A 20,684-nucleotide genomic window follows, 5' to 3' on the forward strand; every position below is an offset into this window, starting at 1 on the left:
ATAAAGTATACATGAATAGTAATGTAGCATAAATAATTCTGAGTGCTGAATGTGGATGCTTTGGGAAAGAAGAAGTTTCCCCCATTTAATCCTGTCCAGCAAGGGAGTACTGGATACACAAAAATATGCAGAAGCTATCACAATTCAAAAGTAGATCAAGGAACTGAGAATATATAACCTGGAAAATAACAGAGCTATTTTCCTATCTAACCTCTACTGACCTATAGGAGTAGGCAGAGACTACTTCTGGGAAGCTCAAGATCACACTGAGAAGCCCAGATAAGAAAGAAAGTATGGAATACTGTAAAAATAAATAAATAAATAAAGACTAAAGCTCAGATGGTAAAGAATCTGCCTGCAATACAGGAGATTTGATCCCTGGATCCGGAAGATCCCCTGGAGGAGGGTACGACAACCCACTCCAGTATTCTTGACTAGAGAGTTCCATGGACAGAGGAACCTGGCAGGCTACAGTTTAGGGTTGCCAAGAGTCAAGCATGACTGAGCAATTAACACACACTAACTATATACCAGTTCAGAAATGGAACCTGCTGATTTGAAAGTTAATGGGTTTTCCCAGAAGTGGAAGGAACAAATAAATTTGTATTAATTAATCAACTTCTGCTGGTCTTCATAATCTGGATAATACTACATCATCACCCTTTTCACAAACACAATCCTGAGGCTAATAGTTCCCTCGTTTAGATGAGGAAAAGATACTCAGGAGGCTATTCTTCACCAAAACACTGGGGACAAGTGTAGTCAAGATGTACTAAGTTGTGTCTGATTCTTGCAACCCCATGGACTGCAGCACGCCAGGCCTCCATGTCCATCAACAGCTCCCGGAGTTTATTCAAACTCATGTCCATTGCGTCGATGATGTCAGAAACATCATAAAGGAGATTCTTTCCCCAGTTGGTGATAAGTAGATCATGGAATTGATATTGTTTTTTCAAACTCTGAAATAGTATGATTTGGGAAGAAGCACAGGTTTAAGCTTTATTTCAGGCCAATATGCAAATTTTTTCAAAGTCTACTCAGTGGGCATGAATTTGAGAAAACTCCAGGAGATACTGAAGGACAGGGAAGCCTGGTGTGCTGCAGTCCATGGGGTTGCAAGAATCAGACATATGTTACTGACTTAACAACAACAACTTTTAACTAGCCCCAGGACTGGTTAATAATATTACTGGTAAAATATATAAACTATCGAGTATAATACCACCAGTATTAAATACAGCATATCACTTATATTGCATAATATCTTGTGAGATATACCTACATAGAGATACAGAAAGAGAGAAGGAGATCTTGCCAAGGCTATCCCACCTAGCATGGTCAGGATAACTTTGATAGGGGTTAACATTCTTCAAAGGAAACTTTTCTTTCAAATGGAAAAGCCGGCTGAACTTTACTTCCTGGGCATCATGGTTTATAGCTTTGACATCTTCACACATAATAATTGAAGAAAGACTTAGAATCAATAAACCATTTCCTCCACTATGAATTGACAAGAGGGCACAAAGGTACCCACATTAATGAGGATGCACCATTTGGCCTTTCCAGAGTTGATTGACAAGGCTCCGTACAAGCTGACCATTGCACCAATAGAAAGTCACTTTGGCCTAGCCTCAGTCTCATTTAAAGGTAGAACCTTCTCATATCTAAGAATATATTAAAGTATGTTATAGACAGTGTTTAAAATAGTAGACATTTATATACGCATGTATAAAATTATTTTCCCATAAGCCACTGAAATCATACTATTTTTAATCTTTATGTTTTGAAATTTAATGGAGTATTTTTCTATCAAAAAACTTAATTGGAATTATAATACGCTCAGGTAATATGCCAAGCAGGGTTACCTTCCTAACAAGGCACTGGATCCAAACCTGACGGGTTGATGAACAATGTATACAAGAGCTGTGTGAGCAAAGACGGGGACATTAAGCATCTTGATTAGAAAGCGTTGTGAATATTTTAGTAATAATTATATTAATTCTTCAAAAGTTTTACTGGAGCCTGATTTTAATTTTCTTTCTTATAATATTTTTTCAACTGAAGCTAAATATATTTAGGAGGTGTGGAAACAAGAGAAGTAAAGAAAGAAAGAAACGAGGCTGTTTTCTAATAGTATTTCATTTGTGCAAAGACAGGAAAAAGTTAGAAATAAGAACAGGAAGCCTTTAGAACACAAAAATGTGCAAGAAGGGAGGCCAGGATGACTCAGAGAGGGGAATGTCACTCAACACCTTTCTCTGCTACTACTCTGACTTGAACCTTCTTAAGTGCATGAAATATGATAACTTATTTTATTAATGATTCAGCTACATTTATTTTAATTTGTAAAGCAATTCTCATTTATTTTTCAGCTGCATTCACAGTGGTCAGAGTCAAAGGACCTCTAAGCATTTCTTCATGCTTACTTTCTCAATAAATATGTTAAAAATGGCCAAGCACATATATCTGAGACTATCTTTCAGGCATGTATCTCTCCATCTCTTTTTCTCTCGTACATGCAGAACCTCACTTTGGCTTTGCCAGGGAATAATTCTGCCCTTGGCTAAGTTGGAACATCTGGGTCCTGATCTCATGGTCCTTGGAAGATAAGCAAAAAATAAAATTGTTCTGAATTCCTAATGCCTTCCCTAGTAAGCATTTTATGAGAATAATAGTCTCTTTGGGAAATGGAAAAATGATTGAAAGGATCATATTCAACTCCGGACTAAAGCTTTAATGAGGGACCATCTGACAAAGCTTGCGAACAGCACAGGGGCCCTGCCATTCGTGCAAAAACTGAAGGAAGGACAGGAAGAATCAGTCACAGAGAGATGGAAATTGTTGGCACTTAGCAAAATACTTCTGGCAAATTAGCAAGTTTTTGTCAAATCACTGAAACAAGTCTATTTGGAAAACATGAAATGCTGCATATTATAAAGTTTTGGCAGATCCATTTTACATGCAAACAAGAAAACATCTGCTCAGCAGAAACACCCACAGTGTATCCTAAAGTTTAGAAAACATGGCTATACAAAGTTGTTATTTTTCCATTTAGAGAGAAAATGGCAAATTATTGTAGTAATTTGATAATAGAAAGTATCTAAGCTAACCTAGCTGGTACAAACCAAATACATATTCCACATAATTTTCTTCTTTTACAGTGTCAAGTTGGCCACAATTTGGGAGAAACTTGCAGTCTGGTGCAAAATGATATGTGTTTACTGTTAGGTTCTTCCTCATTAATATTTCAGCCTTTCAAATAATCTATTCAGGCCACATTACAATAAGCATAATAGACTTTACACATGTGGGTGAACTTTTGCTTAGGTTGCTACTTCTCTCATATTCTTTTTGAGAGATGAAACGTCATGTATACCTGTGATGGATTCATTTTGATATTTGGCAAAACTAATACAATTATGTAAAGTTTAAAAAAAAATTCGCAAGAGAAACAAAAATATCTCATCTCCTTCACCCAGATCCCCCAGTTCTTAAGATTTTACCATCTTACCCACACAACTCAATCCATCTCTTTCTCTGACATACATACACACACATGCACATATACACAGCCTTTGCGTTCTTCTTTTTTCATATTATTTATAGCATCCTATACTCTATGCTTTACATGCAAAATAATAAAATTTATAAACTTTAAAAAATTTTAAATTGTGCCATTCAGGAACAGTAAGTACATTCAAAGCACCGTGCAAACATCACTACAGCCTAGCTTCAGACTACTTCATTCCTGCAAAATAAAATCTTGTATTCAAAGCATGCACTCCTAATTTTTCCCTCTTTTAGCCTCTGACAACTCCTAAGCCTCTTTATTTCTGCTTCTTTACCTATTCTGGTTATTTCCTATAGATGAACTCTTACAAAAGGTGTTTGTGTGTTGTCTGTCTGTCTGCCCACATATTTTAAAAGAGGACTGGTGAAATTTTGTTTTTACTTAAAATGGAATTTTTGTTATTTAAAAGAGAAATCCAGATGGATTAAAGATGAAAAGTGCAAAATGAAAGCCAAAAAAAAAAGAACAGAGGCAGGACCCATATCCCCGAGGGGAAGGGATTAACATATACTCACTACTACATATAAAATAAAAACCAACAAGAATCTACTGTAGCACTATAGCACAGGTAACTATACTTAATATGTTTCAATAACTATGAGGGAAAATAATCTGGAAAATAACATATATATTCTTTTATATAAACATATATATGTGTGTGTGTGTGTGTGTGAATCACTTTGCTGTATAAATGAAACTAACACATTATAAATAACTATATTTCAATTAAAAAAGTTGGAGTATAAGCTTATGTTTTTCAGCTGCAGGTAAAATCAAAATAAGGTACAGGGCAATTGGTACAAATTACCTAAGAAGTAATGTGGAGTGAGGTCTTGGCAGGCTCTGATTCGTATTAGAACAAATTTTGGTTTATCCTTAGTAGAAAGCCCAAATATTCTCTCACATGAGACTCTACTCCTTTAAGAAGATGTGACAAAGGCCCAAATGTGTTTCTGCATTTCCATGTACCCACATGTGTACGTGTTGGTGAATTTCTGTGTGTTTGCATGTGTGTGCATGCTTATGTCTTTGTATGTACATATATGTATGATAGTGGCTCAGGTGTGTCTGACTCTTTGCAACCTCATGGACTGAAGCCCACAAGGCTCCTCTGGCCATGGAATTCTCCAGGCAAGAGCACTGGACTGGGTTGCCCTTTCCTTCTCCAGGGCATCTGGCTGACCCAGGTCTCCTATATTGCAGGTGGATTCTTTACCATCTGAGTCGTGTGTAATTAAGTAAGCATGAGTTCCTACTTCTGTGTGTGTATGGTAGTAGACGTCTGTTTGAGTGTTTATTATGTATTCATGGGTCTATATGGTCGTGTTTTTAATTTATAAGTCCAGCACTCTAGTTCCCAGGATTCATTTTGATTAAACCACACCAAGGTGTCTACCATCATCATGAGCTTCCTCTCAAACTCTTGACATTTATCAAATGCAATGAAAATACCAGCATGAAGTACTTTAAAAGAAGAAATAACAGCATACATTGAAGTTTGAAAAGCACAAGTACAAGAAAAGACATAGTTTCTTAAATTCAGGTTTTGGTTTGTTTGCACTTTCATTTTGGCATCCTTTTCCCACTCACAAGAATCTTGGAAGCCCCTATGGTAGGATACTTTGCCGTTATAGAATTTAAGACATTATGAGGTTGAAACTGGAAGATAGAAATCTCTCTGTGGCTCACAGACATATTTCTTTGGTTTACAATGTGGTTTTAAGACAACTGAAAATATTTTAAATGGGGTATGAGCTCTGAAGCTTATCAAAATCTCCATCACTCTCTAGTCACACTCCAACTAAGAGTAAGAGGCATCCTTTACTTGGTTTCTCTGGTTACAGCAGAAGGTGTTCAAGTTTGTAACCCTTGCCCTAAGAGTGGTTGGGAGAGAGGTTCCTGGTTAATCTCTTTAAGGCTGCCCAGTGGTTAAGAACGTGCCTGCCAATGCAGGGGATAGGACTTTGATCCCTGGTTGGAGAATATCCCACATGCCAAGGAGCAACTAAGCCCAAGGGTTGCAATGACTGAGCCCATGCACCCAGCTAGAGAGTCCATGCACACCAATGAAAGATTCTGCAGGACCAAAGATCCCTGTGTGCAACAACTAAGATCTGATGCAGCCAAATAAGTAAATATTTTTAAATGGTTTATTTTAAAATGTTTATAATTCATGAAAATAAAATTATACAGACAACATATAAGATGCAAAGCATAGAAACTTTATTTTATGTTATCTTTCACTGTTCAGTTGCTCAGTCACGTCGGACTCTTTGCAACTTGGACTGCAGCACTCCAGGCTTCCCTGTCCTTCACTGTCTCCCGAGGTATGCTCAAACTCATGCCCCTTGAGTCAGTGATGTCATCCAACCATCTCATCCCCTGTCATCCCCTTCTCCTCCTGCCTTCAATCTTTCCCAGCATCAGAGTCTTTTCTAATGAGTCAGCTCTTCACATTAAGTAGCCAAAGTATTAGAGCTTCAGTTTCAGCATCAGTCCTTCCAATATATATTCAGGGTTATTTTCCTTTAGGATTGACTAGCTTGATCTTTCTGTCCAAGGGACTCTCAAGAGTCTTGCATAGACAATAATTAATAGTCTAGGATTAACTTCATTTCACCATTCTTTTCTTCCTCATGTGGTTGGAATGAGAGGCTTAAAGATTCTGTCTGTTGCAGATAGTGTACATGAATGAACCTAAGAAGCTTCCTTCTCTGCAGGGTCTGGCTTTCCATGAAAATATTTAATGTCTTCCTAAAGATGACTTCAAAGTTTGATTCTATTAAGGGAAATATGTAATTTGAACACTCAAGGTGAAAAAGTTTCCTGTAACTATATTAACCCATACTGTGCTTAGCCAGTCGATTGTGTTGGACTCTTTGTGACTTCACGGACTGTACCCACCAGGTTCCTCTGTCCATGGGGATTCTTTAGGCAAGAATATTGGTGTGAGTTCCATGCCCTCCTCCAGGGGATTATCCTAACCCAGGGATCAAACCCAGGTCTCCAGCATTGCAGGGGGATTCTTTACCATCTGAGCCTCGAGGAAAGCCTGATTAAGCAGAGCAAGGTGAAAAAAAAAAATGTTTCCTGTAACCATTTTAACCCATTTAGTTTGCTACAATAAAGTAGGTGTTTTGTCAACCATCCTTGGCTAATAACAAGGGCCCGGGGTCTTAACTTGCCAGATTAAGTAAGGTGCCTCATGCCAGGGGAATGCTGCAACCTGGCTCTCAATCCCTTTAATAAATGTCTTAGCTCACTTCCTGTGAAAAGATTCTGAGTACAGGGCTTCCTTTCTCTCTCCACAGCTGCTTTGGCAAAATCTTTTGTCCTACTGTTTTGTCTCCTTTCCCCTTCCCATCTCCTGGTTCCATCTTTTTCCAATTATCAGAATGACCCCAAGTCCACATACAATTAAAGTGAAATTCTTGAGCTCAGGGACAAAGAATTCAGGAGTTAATGTGCATGTTTTAAAATGTCATGTAACAGTAACTTGAGGCTGGGGAGATGCTACTGATCTAAAACATACATGATAACACAGCTAGGTTGGAAGACATGGAAAAATGCCTTCAAAGTTGCTTGTGGATCAATGTGCCACTTTGTTCTTAAGACTGTTTATCCTTTTTTAATTGTCTTCACCATCCATCAGCCCATGCATGAATCACCCACCTTCTCAGCTCTTCCCTAATTTCTCTGTGTTCCTTTCCCAGGCTTCTCCTTGGTTTTGAATTTGAAGTGCGAATTCACCTAAGTGTTCTGTAAGTGTGAAATCCACCCTTCTGCCTGTCTGGTTACTCCTTGGTTAAGTTTTATGTTTAATGGTTCCGTGTATATTTTTAAACTAAATTGGATAAACACATCCCTGGGGCATTACTAAGTCTGAATTCACTCACAGTTAACTTCTTCTCATCAGCTGTGTTTGGTGTGTACAAGTGTGTCTCCATGGGTGAAATCCACCTACTGCTGCTGCTAAGTCACTTCAGATGTGTCCGCCTCTGTGCAACCCCATAGACGGAAGCCCACCAGGCTTCCCCGTCCCTGGGATTCTCCAGGCAAGAACACTGGAGTGGGTTGCCATTTCCTTCTCCAATACATGAAAGTGAAAAGGGAAAGTGAAGTTGCTCAGTTGTGTCCGACTCTTCGCGACCCCATAGACTGTAGCCCACCAGGCTCCTCCGTCCATGGGATTTTCCAGCCAAGAGTACTGGAGTGGGGTGCCATTGCCTTCTCCAAACCACCTACTAAAAGAATACAAATGATTGCATGGCATTTTCAGGCAGAAGAACACACTGCTGGAGAAGAAACTAGGGGCCTCTGCATTTTTGACCTTTCTCAAATGATGCCGTGCCTCTCTCTGCTTCCTATGCTAATGTTGAAAAACAGTAATAATTATATTTCTTAGGTGGAAAAATTGAAAATATACATTTGTCTCTAAGATTCTGAGTACTCTGTTTCTACAGCATTGTCATTTTTCCAGCATTTTGCCTTACAATGTAAGTGTGGGCTTGGACATTAACCTCCACATCAACTTCTAACTCTCTTCCCATAGTGTGAATACCATTGGTATTTGTGTTGGAAATAACCCAAGCAGGGTGTGTGTATGTTAGTATAGGCCAACCACATGTGGGTGGGATAATAAAAACAAAACCTCAGCACGGCATACCTTGAGAAAAAGGTGGATCAAGAGAGATAAAGTGTGGTATAAATTAAAAATGACCTCAGATGGAAATTGTGTGGATGTTATAAAAACATGAAAACAATTCATCTGTCATCACAGAGTTTACTCTAATGGTGAACCTCTCATTCTTCACATCTTAAACTGATCCCTTCCTATCATTCTGGAGCATAACTCACATTTGTGACATTCTTTGTTTATTGTCTATGGAACCAGGGGCACCATAAAGAAACTGGTATTAACCGTGAGTGTCTTTGCCAGTTTTATAATGTGGACAACCTTTCAGGGATCAAAACCATAAAGCCACCAAATATTTTAAGACCAGTTCTCCAAGATACCAGACTAATGAAAAAACTGTTAAAAGGGAATCACATGCAATGCCTTTGTTGGTGTAAATTATATACCTGTTATTTCTATGTTCAGGAGCAGAGAGTTGATAAAATCCTGCAGAAGGCAGCATGAACTGTGGGAAAGAACAACATTACTCTGGTTCAAATGCCTGTCTCTGGCTCTTACATAGGGTGAACTGGAAAAATTATTTAAACAGTCCAGATCTCAATATTATCAATAAAATTACATCATGAGATCTATCTTAAAGGTTGGTTGTAAGTATCAGGGTTAATATAATCCTTTAATAATTATAAGCCTGTGTGATAGATGATTATTATTCTTAGTATTATTTATTTTATGGAAAAATCTATACAGTTAATTGATTTTTGTGAAAACCACCATAAAACATTCATGAATAGAATTACATACATAATTGTATTTATAAATCATCTGTAATCTCTCTTGGGCATCCTCTGTAATCTCTTAAACAGTCATAGTAATACCATATCTATTTCAGTAGAAAGGCATCATTTTCCCACGAGTTCTTGTGCCTCTTTTGGCTCTCACTGTAATTCAACAGCAGAGAGAGGTTCAAGCTGTCTTTCCAACTCTTTGCCCTTTCTTAGCAAGCTTTCCAATTCGTGGTACTTGGTTTAGGCACATCCTCAGAGTTGGCTTAATTCATATCTTGTCTTGAAAATGACATTTGATCACGATCTTCATGTCTCTTGATAATTGAGACACTGCTCTTATGTTTTACTGGCTTCTAACAAATTTACCTCTTTGTCTAAAGATGGTGATATTCTCAGTAAATGTAAAATTCTTATTGTCCAGCCTCTGAATACCCTCTATAATTGACTTATATTAATTATATCATTATCATTATCATTGACTACTTTCCTGCCCTTTCTCTTTGCTGACTTATATGTAAGTCATATAAGTATAATATATGTCAAATAAACATAATATAAGTCAAATAAACAATGGTCTCTCTGTTATCAGTTTATTGTCTTTAGTCTTCTCTCCCTACATTCTTTTTAAGAAAATCAGCCACTTACTTGATCTTATTTTTGAATGATATTAATATATAACTCTCTAGCCCTAGGTACTTACTAAAGCATCAGTTTCATATTTCTATCCACATTCAAGATCTTAACTCAAATAAAATATCCTGGCATCATCTACAATTGAACAAATACACACTGACTTTGATTCTCTTCCAAGCTCTTCCATTTGCTTTCTTCCCAACCCATCACCAACTTGGCTATCTTTAGCCCATCCCTCTCATTTCTCTTTCAAAAGACACCAAGTCCTCATATTTATTGGATTTGTCTTTTTGTCATTTCTAGGGATATGCTTCCTATCCTTTTGAGGACACTCAAAACTTTATCATTAAATCAATTCAATTGCCTTTATTTTCTTGGGCTCCAAAATCACCACAGATGGTGACTGCAGCCATGAAATTAAAAGATGCTTTCTCCTTGGAAGAAAAGATATGACCAACATAGACAGCATATTAAAAAGCAGAGACATTACTTTGCCAACAAAGGTCTGTCTAGTCAAAAGCTATAGTTTTTCCAGTAGTTAGGTATGGAGGTGAGATTTGGACTATAAAGAAAGCTGAGCGCCAAAGAATTGATGCTTTTGAACTGTGGTGTTGGAGAAGACTCTTGAGAGTCCCTTGCACTGCAAGGAGATCAAACCAGTCAACCCTAAAGGAAATCAGTTCTACATATTCATTTGAAGGGCTGATGCTGAAGCTGAAACTCCAATACTTTGGCCACATGATGGGAAGAACTGACTTATTGGAAAAGACCCTGATGCTGGAAAAGACCCTGAATCATTGGAAAAGATTGAAGGCAGGAGGAGAAGGGGACGACAGAGGAAGAGATACTTGGATGGCATCACCAACTCGATGGACGTGAGTCTGAGCAAGCTCCAAGAGTTGGTGATGGAAAGGGAAGCCTAGAGTGCTGAAGTCAATGGGGTTGCAAACAGTTGAACACGACTGAGTGACTGAACTGACTGACTGGATTGCTTTTTTTTTTTTAATTTAACTTATTTATTTTAATTGGAGGCTAGTTACTTTACAATGTTCCCTTCCAGGAGAATCTTTCCCATTGTTCTTCTATCCCACCAGGCCCAATTCTACAGGGTGCATTTCTATAAGAATGATTTTTTTTTTTTTTTTTAGTATGATTGCTTTACAATGTTGTATTAGTTTCTGCTGTACAATGGAGTGAATTAGTTATATGTAGACATACACACCCTCCCTCCTGGACCTCCCTCACAACCCCATCCCACCCATCTAGGTCATCATAGAGCTTGGAGCTATTTGAATGTCTGATATGTTTTTGTTTAATTGTTTCAGAGCTTACAAAGATACTTTAACACCATCTATATTACATTAAAGTTTATCTACAATTTTGTTGTTAATAATGTCTGCAACTTGTATTTATCCACAATCTTTTCCCCTAAAACTACTCTGTATGACCATTTAGTTTCAACCAATCTGGGTTCTACCATAAGTTCAGTTGAGCTGCTCGTTCATGTCCAACTCTTTGTGACCCTATGGACTGCAGCAGCCGTGCTTCTCTGTCCATTACCAACTCCCAGAGCTTGCTCAGACTCACATCCATCGAGTTGGTAATGTCATCCAACAATCTCATCCCCTGGCATCCTCTTCCCCTCCTGCCTTCAATCTTTCCCAGCACCAGGGTCTTTTCCAAGGAGTCAGTTCTTCATATCAGGTGGCCAAATTGTTGGAGCTTCAGCTTCAGAATTAGTCTTTCCAATGAATATTCAGGATTGATTTCATTTATGATTGACTGATTTGATCTCCTTGCAGTCCAAGGGACTCTCAAGAGTCTTCCACTACACCTTAGTTCAAAAACATCAATCTCTGATGTTCAGCTTTCTTTATGGTCTAACTCTCACATTCATATATGACTACTTGAAAAACTATAGCTTTGACTAGACAGACCTTTGTTGGCAAGGTAATGTCTCTGCTTTTTAATATGCTATCTAGGTTGGTCATAACTCTTCCTCCAAGCAGCAAATATCTTTTAATTTCATGGCTACAGTCACCATCTTCAGTGATTTTTGAGCCCCCAAAATAAAGTCTGTCAGTGTTTCCACTCTTTCCCCATCTATTTGCCATGAAGTGATGGGACTGGATGCCATGATCTTTGTTTTTTGGATGTTGAGCTTTAAGCCAGCTTTTTAACTCTCCTCTTTTGCTCTCATCAAGAGGCTCTTTAGTTCTTCTTTGCTTTCTCCCATAAGGGTGGTGTCATCTGCATATATGAGTTTATTGATATTTCTCCTGGCAATCTTGATTCCAGCTTGTGCTTCATCCAGCCCAGCATTTATCATGATGTACTCTGCATTTAAGTTAAATAAGCAGGTTGACAATATACAGCCTTGACGTACTCTTTTCCCCATTTGGAACCAGTCTGTTGTTCCATGTCCAGTTCTAACTGCTGCTTCTTGACGGGCATACAGATTCCTCAGCATGCAGGTAAGGTGGTCTGATATTCCTGTCTCTTGAAGAATTTTCCACAGTTTGCTGTGATCCACACAGTCAAAGGCTTTGGTGTAGTAAATAAAGCAGAAGTAGGTGTTCTCCCAGAACTTTCTTGCTTTTTCTATGATCCAATGGATGCTGGCAATTTGATCTCTGGGGGTTCTACCACACCTCCCCAAACCAGGGCAGTTGACTGTTATTTCTGGACTATTGGCTCATGCTTTGACTCCTTCCATGGAAATTCTTCCACATAGTCTATCAACCTATTTATTTTTGTGTTTCCTTCTTATCCCAGCTTGATTTTCACTGTTTGTATAGCCTTTTTAAGTAGCTTTTTTCTTAATAGTTTGGCTATTTTTATATTTTTTATGATGAAAAATATAAAATTGTGTACCATGTGCATTCTTTGTATGCTATTTCTATTACAGTATCTTCTAGGCTAAGTATTTATATGAACTTCATAAGATGTACTTTGTATTATCCTCACATAACATCAATTATCTCATACTTCATTGTAATTACAATTGCTAAAACCAAAGTCCAGGTCCTTTTAGTTTTTTCCAGAAACCATCACCTCTGGCTTCCTTATATTCAATATCTGTTTTTTCCTGAAATTTGTTATATTGTTTAATTTCTGTGTCTAAAACTATATCATTTACAAAGCTGTTCATAGTAAGAGTGACAGACATAGTGGTCTCTTACCTGTTCAGTAAATATCTTTGGTTATGGATATTTTTTACTTTTTTTTTTAATTATGGTAAAAGTCACATAATATAAAACATACTACTTTAACCATATTTAACTGTACATTTCAGTGGCAGTAAGTACATTCACATTATTGTGCAATTCTCACCATCTTCCAGCTCCCAAATTTTTCACCTTCTTAAGCTGAAATTCTGTCCCCATTAAACACTAACTCCCCAGTCCTCTCCCCATCTTATTCTCTGGGCCCTTGACATCTACCTATGTATTTTAGCTCTATGAATTTGATTTTTCAAGGTAATAAGTATAATCAAACCATATTTGTCTGCATCTAATATATTTGCACAAACAGAACCTTGTGTGAACCAGGACCCAGGAGAAGTGACCCCACAAGAGACTGACCCAGAGTTGCCCGTGAGTGTCCAGGAGTCTCCAGCAGAGGCGTGAATCAATGGTGGCCTGCTGTAGGGTTTGGGTACTGAGTGCAGAAGTGCATGCATGGGACCTTTTGAAAGAGGTCATCATTATCTTCATTACTTCCACCATAGTTTGTCCCCAGGTAAATAACAGGGAGAGAATGCAGCTCCACCCATCAACAGAAAAAAGGTTTGAAGATTTACTGAGCATGCCCCCTCATCAGAAGAAGACCCAGTTTCCCCCTCAGTTAGTCTCTCCCATCAGAAAGCCTCCATAAACCTCTTATCTTTCTCCGTCATAAGGCAGACAGAATGAAAACCACAGTCACAGAAAACTGACCAAACTGATCACATGGACCACAGCCTTGTCTAACTCAATGAAACTATGAGCCATTCCATAAAGGGCCACCAAAGATGGGTGGGTCATAGTGGAGAGTTCTGACAAAACATGGTCCATTGGAGAAGGGAATGGCAAGCCACTTCAGTATTCTTGCCCTGAGAACCCCATGAACAATATGAAAAGTCAAAAAGACAGGACACTTAAAGATGAACTCCCCAGGTCGGTAGGTGCCCAATATGCTACTGGAGATCAGTGGAGAAATAACTCCAGAAAGAATGAAAAGACAAAGCCAAAGCACCCAGTTATGAATGTGATTGGTGATAGAAGTAACATCCGATGCTGTAAACAGCAATATTGCATAGGAACCTGAAATGTTAGGTCCATGAATCAAAGCAAATTGGAAATGGTCAAACAGGAGCTGGCAAGACTGAACATCAATATTTTAGGAATCAGCAAATTAAAATGGATTGGAATGGGTTAATTTAACTCAAATGACCATTATAACTACTACTGTGGGCAGGAATCCTTTAGAAGAAATGGAGCAGCCATCATGGTCAACAAAAGAGTCCAAAATGCAGTACTTGGATGCAGTCTCAAAAACGACAGAATGATCTCTGTTCCTTCCCAAGGCAAACCATTCAATATCACAGTAATCCAAGCCTATTCCCTTAGAATAATGCTGAAGAAGCTGAAGTTTAACAGTTCTAGGAAGACCTACATACCTTCAAGAACTAACACCCAAAAAAGATGTCCTTTTCATTATAGGGGACTGGAATGCAAAAGTAGGAAGTCAAGAAATACCTGAAGTAACAGACAAATTTGGCCTTGGAGTACAGAATGAAGGAAGGCAAAGGCTAACAGAGTTTTGCCAAGAGAATGCACTGGTTATAACAAACACCCTCTTCCAACAACACAAGAGAAGACTCTACACCTGAACACCACCAAACATATTCTTTTCACCAAAGATGAAGAAGCTCTATATAGTCAGCAAAAACAAGAGAGGGAGCTGACTGTGGCTCAGATCATGAAATCCTTATTGCCAAATTCAGACTGAAATTGAAGAAAGTAGGGAAAACCACTAGACCATTCACGTATGACCTAAATCAAACCCCTAACAATTATACAGTGAAAGTGAGAAATAGATTCAAAAGATTAGATATGATAGAGTACCTGAAGAACTATGGAAGGAGGTTGATGACATAATACAGGGGGCAGGGATCAAGACTGTCCCCAAGAAAAAGAAGTGAGATAAGGCAAAATGGCTGTCTGAGAAGACCTTACAAATAGCTGTGAAAAGAAGAGAAGTGAAAAGCAAAGGAGAAAAGGAAAGATATACCCATTTGAATGCAAAGTTCTAAAGAATAGCAAGGAGAGATAAGAAAGCCTTCCTTAGCAATCAATGCAAAGAAATAGAGGAAAACAATAGAATGGGAAAGACTAGAGATCTCTTCAAGAAAATTAGAGATACCAAGGGAACATTTCATGCAAAGATGGGCACAATAAAGGACAGAAATGGTGTGTATCTAACAAAAGCAGAAGATATTAAGAAGAGGTGGCAAAAATAAAAGAAGAACTGAACAAAAAAATCTTCACAACCCAGATAATCACGATGGCATGATCACTCACCTAGAGCCGGACATCCTGGAATCCAAAGTCAAGTGGGCCTTAGGAAACATCACTACAAACAAAGCTAATGGAGGTGATGGAATTCCAGTTGGCTATTTGAAATCCTAAACGATGATGCTGTGAAAGTGCTACACTCAATATGCTAGCAAATTTGGAAAACTCAGCAGTGGCCACAGGACTGGAAAAGATCAGTTTTCATTTCAATCCCAAAGAAAGGCAATGCCAAAGAATGCTCAAACTACCGCACAATTGCACTCATCTCACACACTAGAAAAGTAATGCTCAAAATTCTCCAAGGCAGGCTTCAGCAATATGTGAACCGTGAACTTCCAGATGTTCAAGCTGGTTTTAGAAAAGGCAGAGGAACCAGAGATCAAATTGCCAACATCTGTTGGATCATTGAGAAAGCAAGAACATTCCCAAAAATATCTATTTCTGCTTTATTGACTATGCCAAGCCTTTGACTGTGTGGATCACAACAAACTGTGGACAATTTTGAAAGAGATGCGAATACCAGACCACCTTTCCTGCCTTCTGAGAAATCTGTATGCAGGTCAAGAAGCAACAGTTAGAACTGTACGTGGAACAACAGACTGGTTCCAAATAGGGAAAGGAGTATCTCAAGGCTGTGTATTGTCACTCTGCTTATTTAACTTATATGCAGAGTACATCATGAGAAACGTTGGGCTGGAAGAAGCACAAGCTGGAATCAAGATTGACGGGAGAAATATCAATAAACTCAGATATCAGATGACACCATCATATGGCAGAAAGCGAAGAACTATAGAGCTTCTTGATGAAAGTAAAAGAGGAGAGTGAAAAAGTTGACTTAAAACTCAACATTCAGAAAACTAAGATCATGGCGTCTGGTCCCATCACTTCATGGAAAATAGATGGGGAAACAGTGGAAACAGTAACAGACTTTATTTTCTTGGGCTTCAAAAATCACTGTAGATGGTGACTGTAGCCATGAAATTAAAAGACACTTGCTCCTTGGAAGAAAAGTTATGATGAACCTGGATATCATATTAAAATGCAGAGACATTACCTTGGCAACCAATGTCTGTCTAGTCAAAGCTTTGGTTTTCCAGTAGTCTTGTTTGGATGTGAGAGTTGGACTATAAAAAATGCTGAGCACCAAAGAATTGATGCTTTTGATCTGTGGTGTTGGAGAAGACTCTTGAGAGTCCCTTGGACTGCAAGGAGATCCAACCAGTCCATCCTAGAGGAAATCAGTTCTGAATATTCATTGGAAGGACTGATGCTGAAGCTGAAACTCCAATATTTGGCCACCTTATGGGAAGAATTGACTCATTTGAAAAGACCCTGATTCTAGGAAAGATTGAATGCAGGAGGAGAAGGGGGCAACAGAGGATGAGGTTGTTGGATGGCATCACCAACATAATGGACATGAGTTTGAGTAAACTCCAGGAGTTGGTGATGGACAGGGAAGCCTGGTGTGCTGCAGTCCAAGGTCTCAAAGAACTGAACTCAACTGAGCGACTGAACTGTACTGAACTGAACTGAATGTGTTTAGAATACATTTTTAAGGTCAACTTAGTGTATGTAGTATAAACAGGTTATACCCTGCTTGTTTTATTTTCCCCTTTGTGGACATACACATGGAGAAAAAATGCAATTCCAGATATTCTTAAATGTTTTTGAAGTGCTTGAAAAACCTTCCAAACATATATGTAAGCCTTAGAATTCTATTCTTAAAAATCATCTATCAGCATGTCTTATTTAATCCTTTTATCTTCTCTACTTCTGAGATCTGGTTTTGTTTTTCCTTGTTTAAACTTAGTCACTTAAGTTCTCAAATCAGGATTAGTAGAACTGCCTCATGAGGATGCCTTGTTTTCCTATAATATCCTACCTCATATCTTTCTGATGCTACTGCAGTAATGACTGCCCTAAAGTATATCCTCTTGATTCTCTTAGAGCACTTCCCATTCTGTGCCTGGTTTCATAACCATGTGATTATCTGTCTTTTGCTTTCTACTAGATAATAAGTGACTCAGAGGCTATGCGTGCATCATTCCTGTATCTCCACAGAAGAACATGTACCATCCAAATGATAGAAAATGAATAATCATTACCATACAAGTAAAGTATGTAAACATTTTAAAGTGGTGTTCAGCTAAAAGTATACAGTTTCATCATTAGCAAACATATGGGGATCAATCTACTGTTTATACTTAATGCAACCTCTTTAAAAATTTGTTGAATGCCAGGCACTGTGTATTAAGAGAATAATTATATGTATATATAATTCATAACCTATATAGTAAAAGAATCTGGAAAAGAATATATATATATATATGCTTTTATACAGTTATATGAGCTTCCCTGGTAGCTCAGCTGGCAAAGCATCCGCCTGCAATGCAGGAGACCCCAGTTTGATTCCTGGGTCAAGAAGAGCCCTTGTTGAAGGGGTAGCTACCCTCTCCAGTATTCTTGCCTGGAGAATTCCATGATCAGAGAAGCCTAGCAAGCTACAGTCCATGGGGTCACAAAGTGTTGGACATGCCTGAGTGATTAAGCACAGCACAGTTATATGTATAGAAGTCACTCATATGTTATACATATATATACACATATAATATGCATCTGAATCCCCTTGCTGTACACCTGAAACTAACACATTTTAAGTCAACTACACTTCAATTAAAAAAATTAAAGAAGAACATAATTATAACATAACTTTTCTACTGTTGAGGAGCTCAATGTATAGTGAAGGACAAAGTCTGTAACATGATAAAGTCAGAATACATTAAAAAAATAAATACAAAGAAAGGTCAGGGGAAGGAAAGACAGCAGATGGAAACATGGTACAGATGTATTGTTGCTCTAAGTATGATGGGTCTTAAAAGATGAGATCCTCTTCAAGACTATTATATATTAGCTAAGTAGAAGATACGGACTATTTCTAAATTCCCAAATGTCTACTTGGACAATTGGTGACATTCAACTTAGTTCTGTGAGATAGTTAACTATATAGTATTAATGTAAATTTTATGTTTATGATGATTATACTATGCTAAAATTGTAAAAGATATTAACATTTAATGAAACTTCTGTGAAGTTTATACCAGAACTCTGCATAATTTCTCAAATTTTTAAAAAAATTCTAAAAGAAAAAATTTAATGTTTAGCATATTTAAAAATTAAAAATAATTAAATATCAAGTTCTTTCATTCTTTTTTAAATTAATTAATTTATTTTAATTGAAGGATAATTACTTTACAATATTGTGGTGATTTTTGCCATACATCAATATGAGTCAGCCATAAATGCACACTTATTTTTCTTCTGTGCTTATATTCTAGCTTCCCCAAGTATTTTTAAAATAAAATACTAACCTTTCTCCTTTCAGTTAGATTTCCTTCTTTTGAACATACAGGAAGCTGAACACTTTCATATTCCACTTGTAAGTTCCATCTTCAGCTTCTGAAATTGAAAGAATCCATAATTATAAGCTTTCTTTGCGGTTTCAATGACAAGGATGGACATTTTTCAAGTAAACAAAATCATCTGCCTGGATAAATGTCAAACCTAGAATTCAATCTCTAAATTACAGGCTGCCTATGAATCTCTTTATGTTTATTCTTCTCTCTTGCCAACACCTTTCATGTGTAGCATTTTTTTTCTCTGAACATGAGGTAAACAGAGTGCGTGTATGAGCCAATCGAACAGGGTGGAAGCTCTAGAGATTTCATATTTTGTGGATTAGGATCACCAAGATATTCTAGATGCTCATACAAGATCTAGTCATCTCCTAGAAAGAGTAAGTCGACAGTAGAGGGAAGTTTGGAAGGATGAGTCTAAGAAGCCAGTTGGCCAGAATTCATATCCCAACTCTGCCTCTAGCCAACTTAAGCTCTCTCTGCAAAACAACTTCTCTGTGTCACCATATGTTTTGCCTAACAGATTTTTGATATTAAATAGATAAGCAGCACTTACACTTTGATTTATAATAATCATTTAATACATTCAAACTACTTTTATTATATTCATATTTCAAGTTCCTATTCACTAGACTTATTGTCAAGATTTTTCTTTTTCAATATATAGATATGTGAAGCTATAATTAGTTCTGAGCTTTTCTTAGTTCTTGCCTCCTAAGAATTAATTGACACATTTAGAGCAATGACTAAATAAAGATTCCCTGTCTCTCGGTAAAATTAGATTTTTCTTACATTCTGCAGACAATCTTACAGCCTGTTCCCTTTCATTCAATAAATGAAATGCTAATTTTATTTAAATCTGTTAAATTATATTAGCATATATTACCTATACATTTACACCTATTTATTTATTTATTTATCCTTGCTTATCCCACTTGCTGAAATGAGTGAATGGTCTGAATGGCTGAAGATGGCATTTTCTGCATGCTTCATGCAGATCATAATAAATTTTGAATAAGTTAGAAGCAAAAGGTAAGTTATAGTTTTGCATAGCGAAAAACAAGTATGGTTGTGCAAGTTAGGAACTCTGTGGCAAAGCCATATAATTCAGGTTCAGATTTTTCTGGGATGGCTCAGAAAATTTATATTTTAAAGTACTCAATTTGTACTGTCATATAAATTTAGAGCTACATAAAAATGACATTTCATTTAGGACTGTCTAAACTGTGAGTATATAAAGGATATTTAACAGTTTTCATTCTTATTACTGAAATTCATTAAAAAAAGAAAACAATTTTTTTCCAACAAAAATATCTTCCTCAAGAAAGTTTTACAAAAATTCTGTAGGGTGGCAGCATTTTCATGTAATATGCCAACACACATTTTGTAAGCTCATATGTTTATGGTGTGGTAAGAATGTTAAACCACAATTCATAAAGTGAAAAGGCTAATGGAAAATCTCTCTTGTATTTCTGAAACCAGCCAGCTGCTTAGACTTACATATTTTAATTCACAAATTATTACCTCACATCATATAATTCTGTATATTGGACATACTTTCGGTAGGGAAAATGTGGACATCTTCCCTTTTAGACCTTATTAAATCAAAAACAAGGCATAAAATGTAAGTTTTCTGTTAGAAATCTAGTAATCACTCCATATTTGAACTTTATTTCAATAATAATGATATGCTTACTACTCTTAGAATGGATACTACACTTGATCTTAGCCAAAAGGCTGAGAAGCAATAATGATAAATATCTAGCAACTCTTTTCCCAATATGACATTAAATAAGAGAAAGATTGTTATATACACAGAAAAACTGAACCTGAAAGATGATATACCAAAATGGTATTGGTGCTTAAAAGAATACAATCATGGGATTTTACCTTATAGCTTATGCATTTCAGTACCTTTAAGGTGTTTTTTTTTTTTTTTTTTAATTGAACACAGATAATTTTAGAAATTGGTGTAGCAGGGGATGCAATACCACTCCTTTTTAAATGTATTTTATTCTCTCACTTAATCTTTGGCTTTGTGTATCTAAGGACATAAGTTTAACATTTGAGAATACTTACTGATGTTCA

At 37.2% G+C, this 20,684-nt stretch overlaps 1 pseudogene; it reads right to left on the reverse strand.

Annotated features, from left to right (window-relative positions):
- Window positions 1–20,175: 20,175 nt before the first annotated feature.
- LOC139185373 (U2 spliceosomal RNA) lies at window positions 20,176–20,345 on the reverse strand (annotated as a pseudogene).
- Between the last annotated feature and the right edge of the window lie 339 nt (window positions 20,346–20,684).

This window comes from Bos indicus, chromosome 1, assembly GCF_029378745.1.
Source record: "Bos indicus isolate NIAB-ARS_2022 breed Sahiwal x Tharparkar chromosome 1, NIAB-ARS_B.indTharparkar_mat_pri_1.0, whole genome shotgun sequence".
Lineage (NCBI taxonomy): Eukaryota > Metazoa > Chordata > Mammalia > Artiodactyla > Bovidae > Bos > Bos indicus.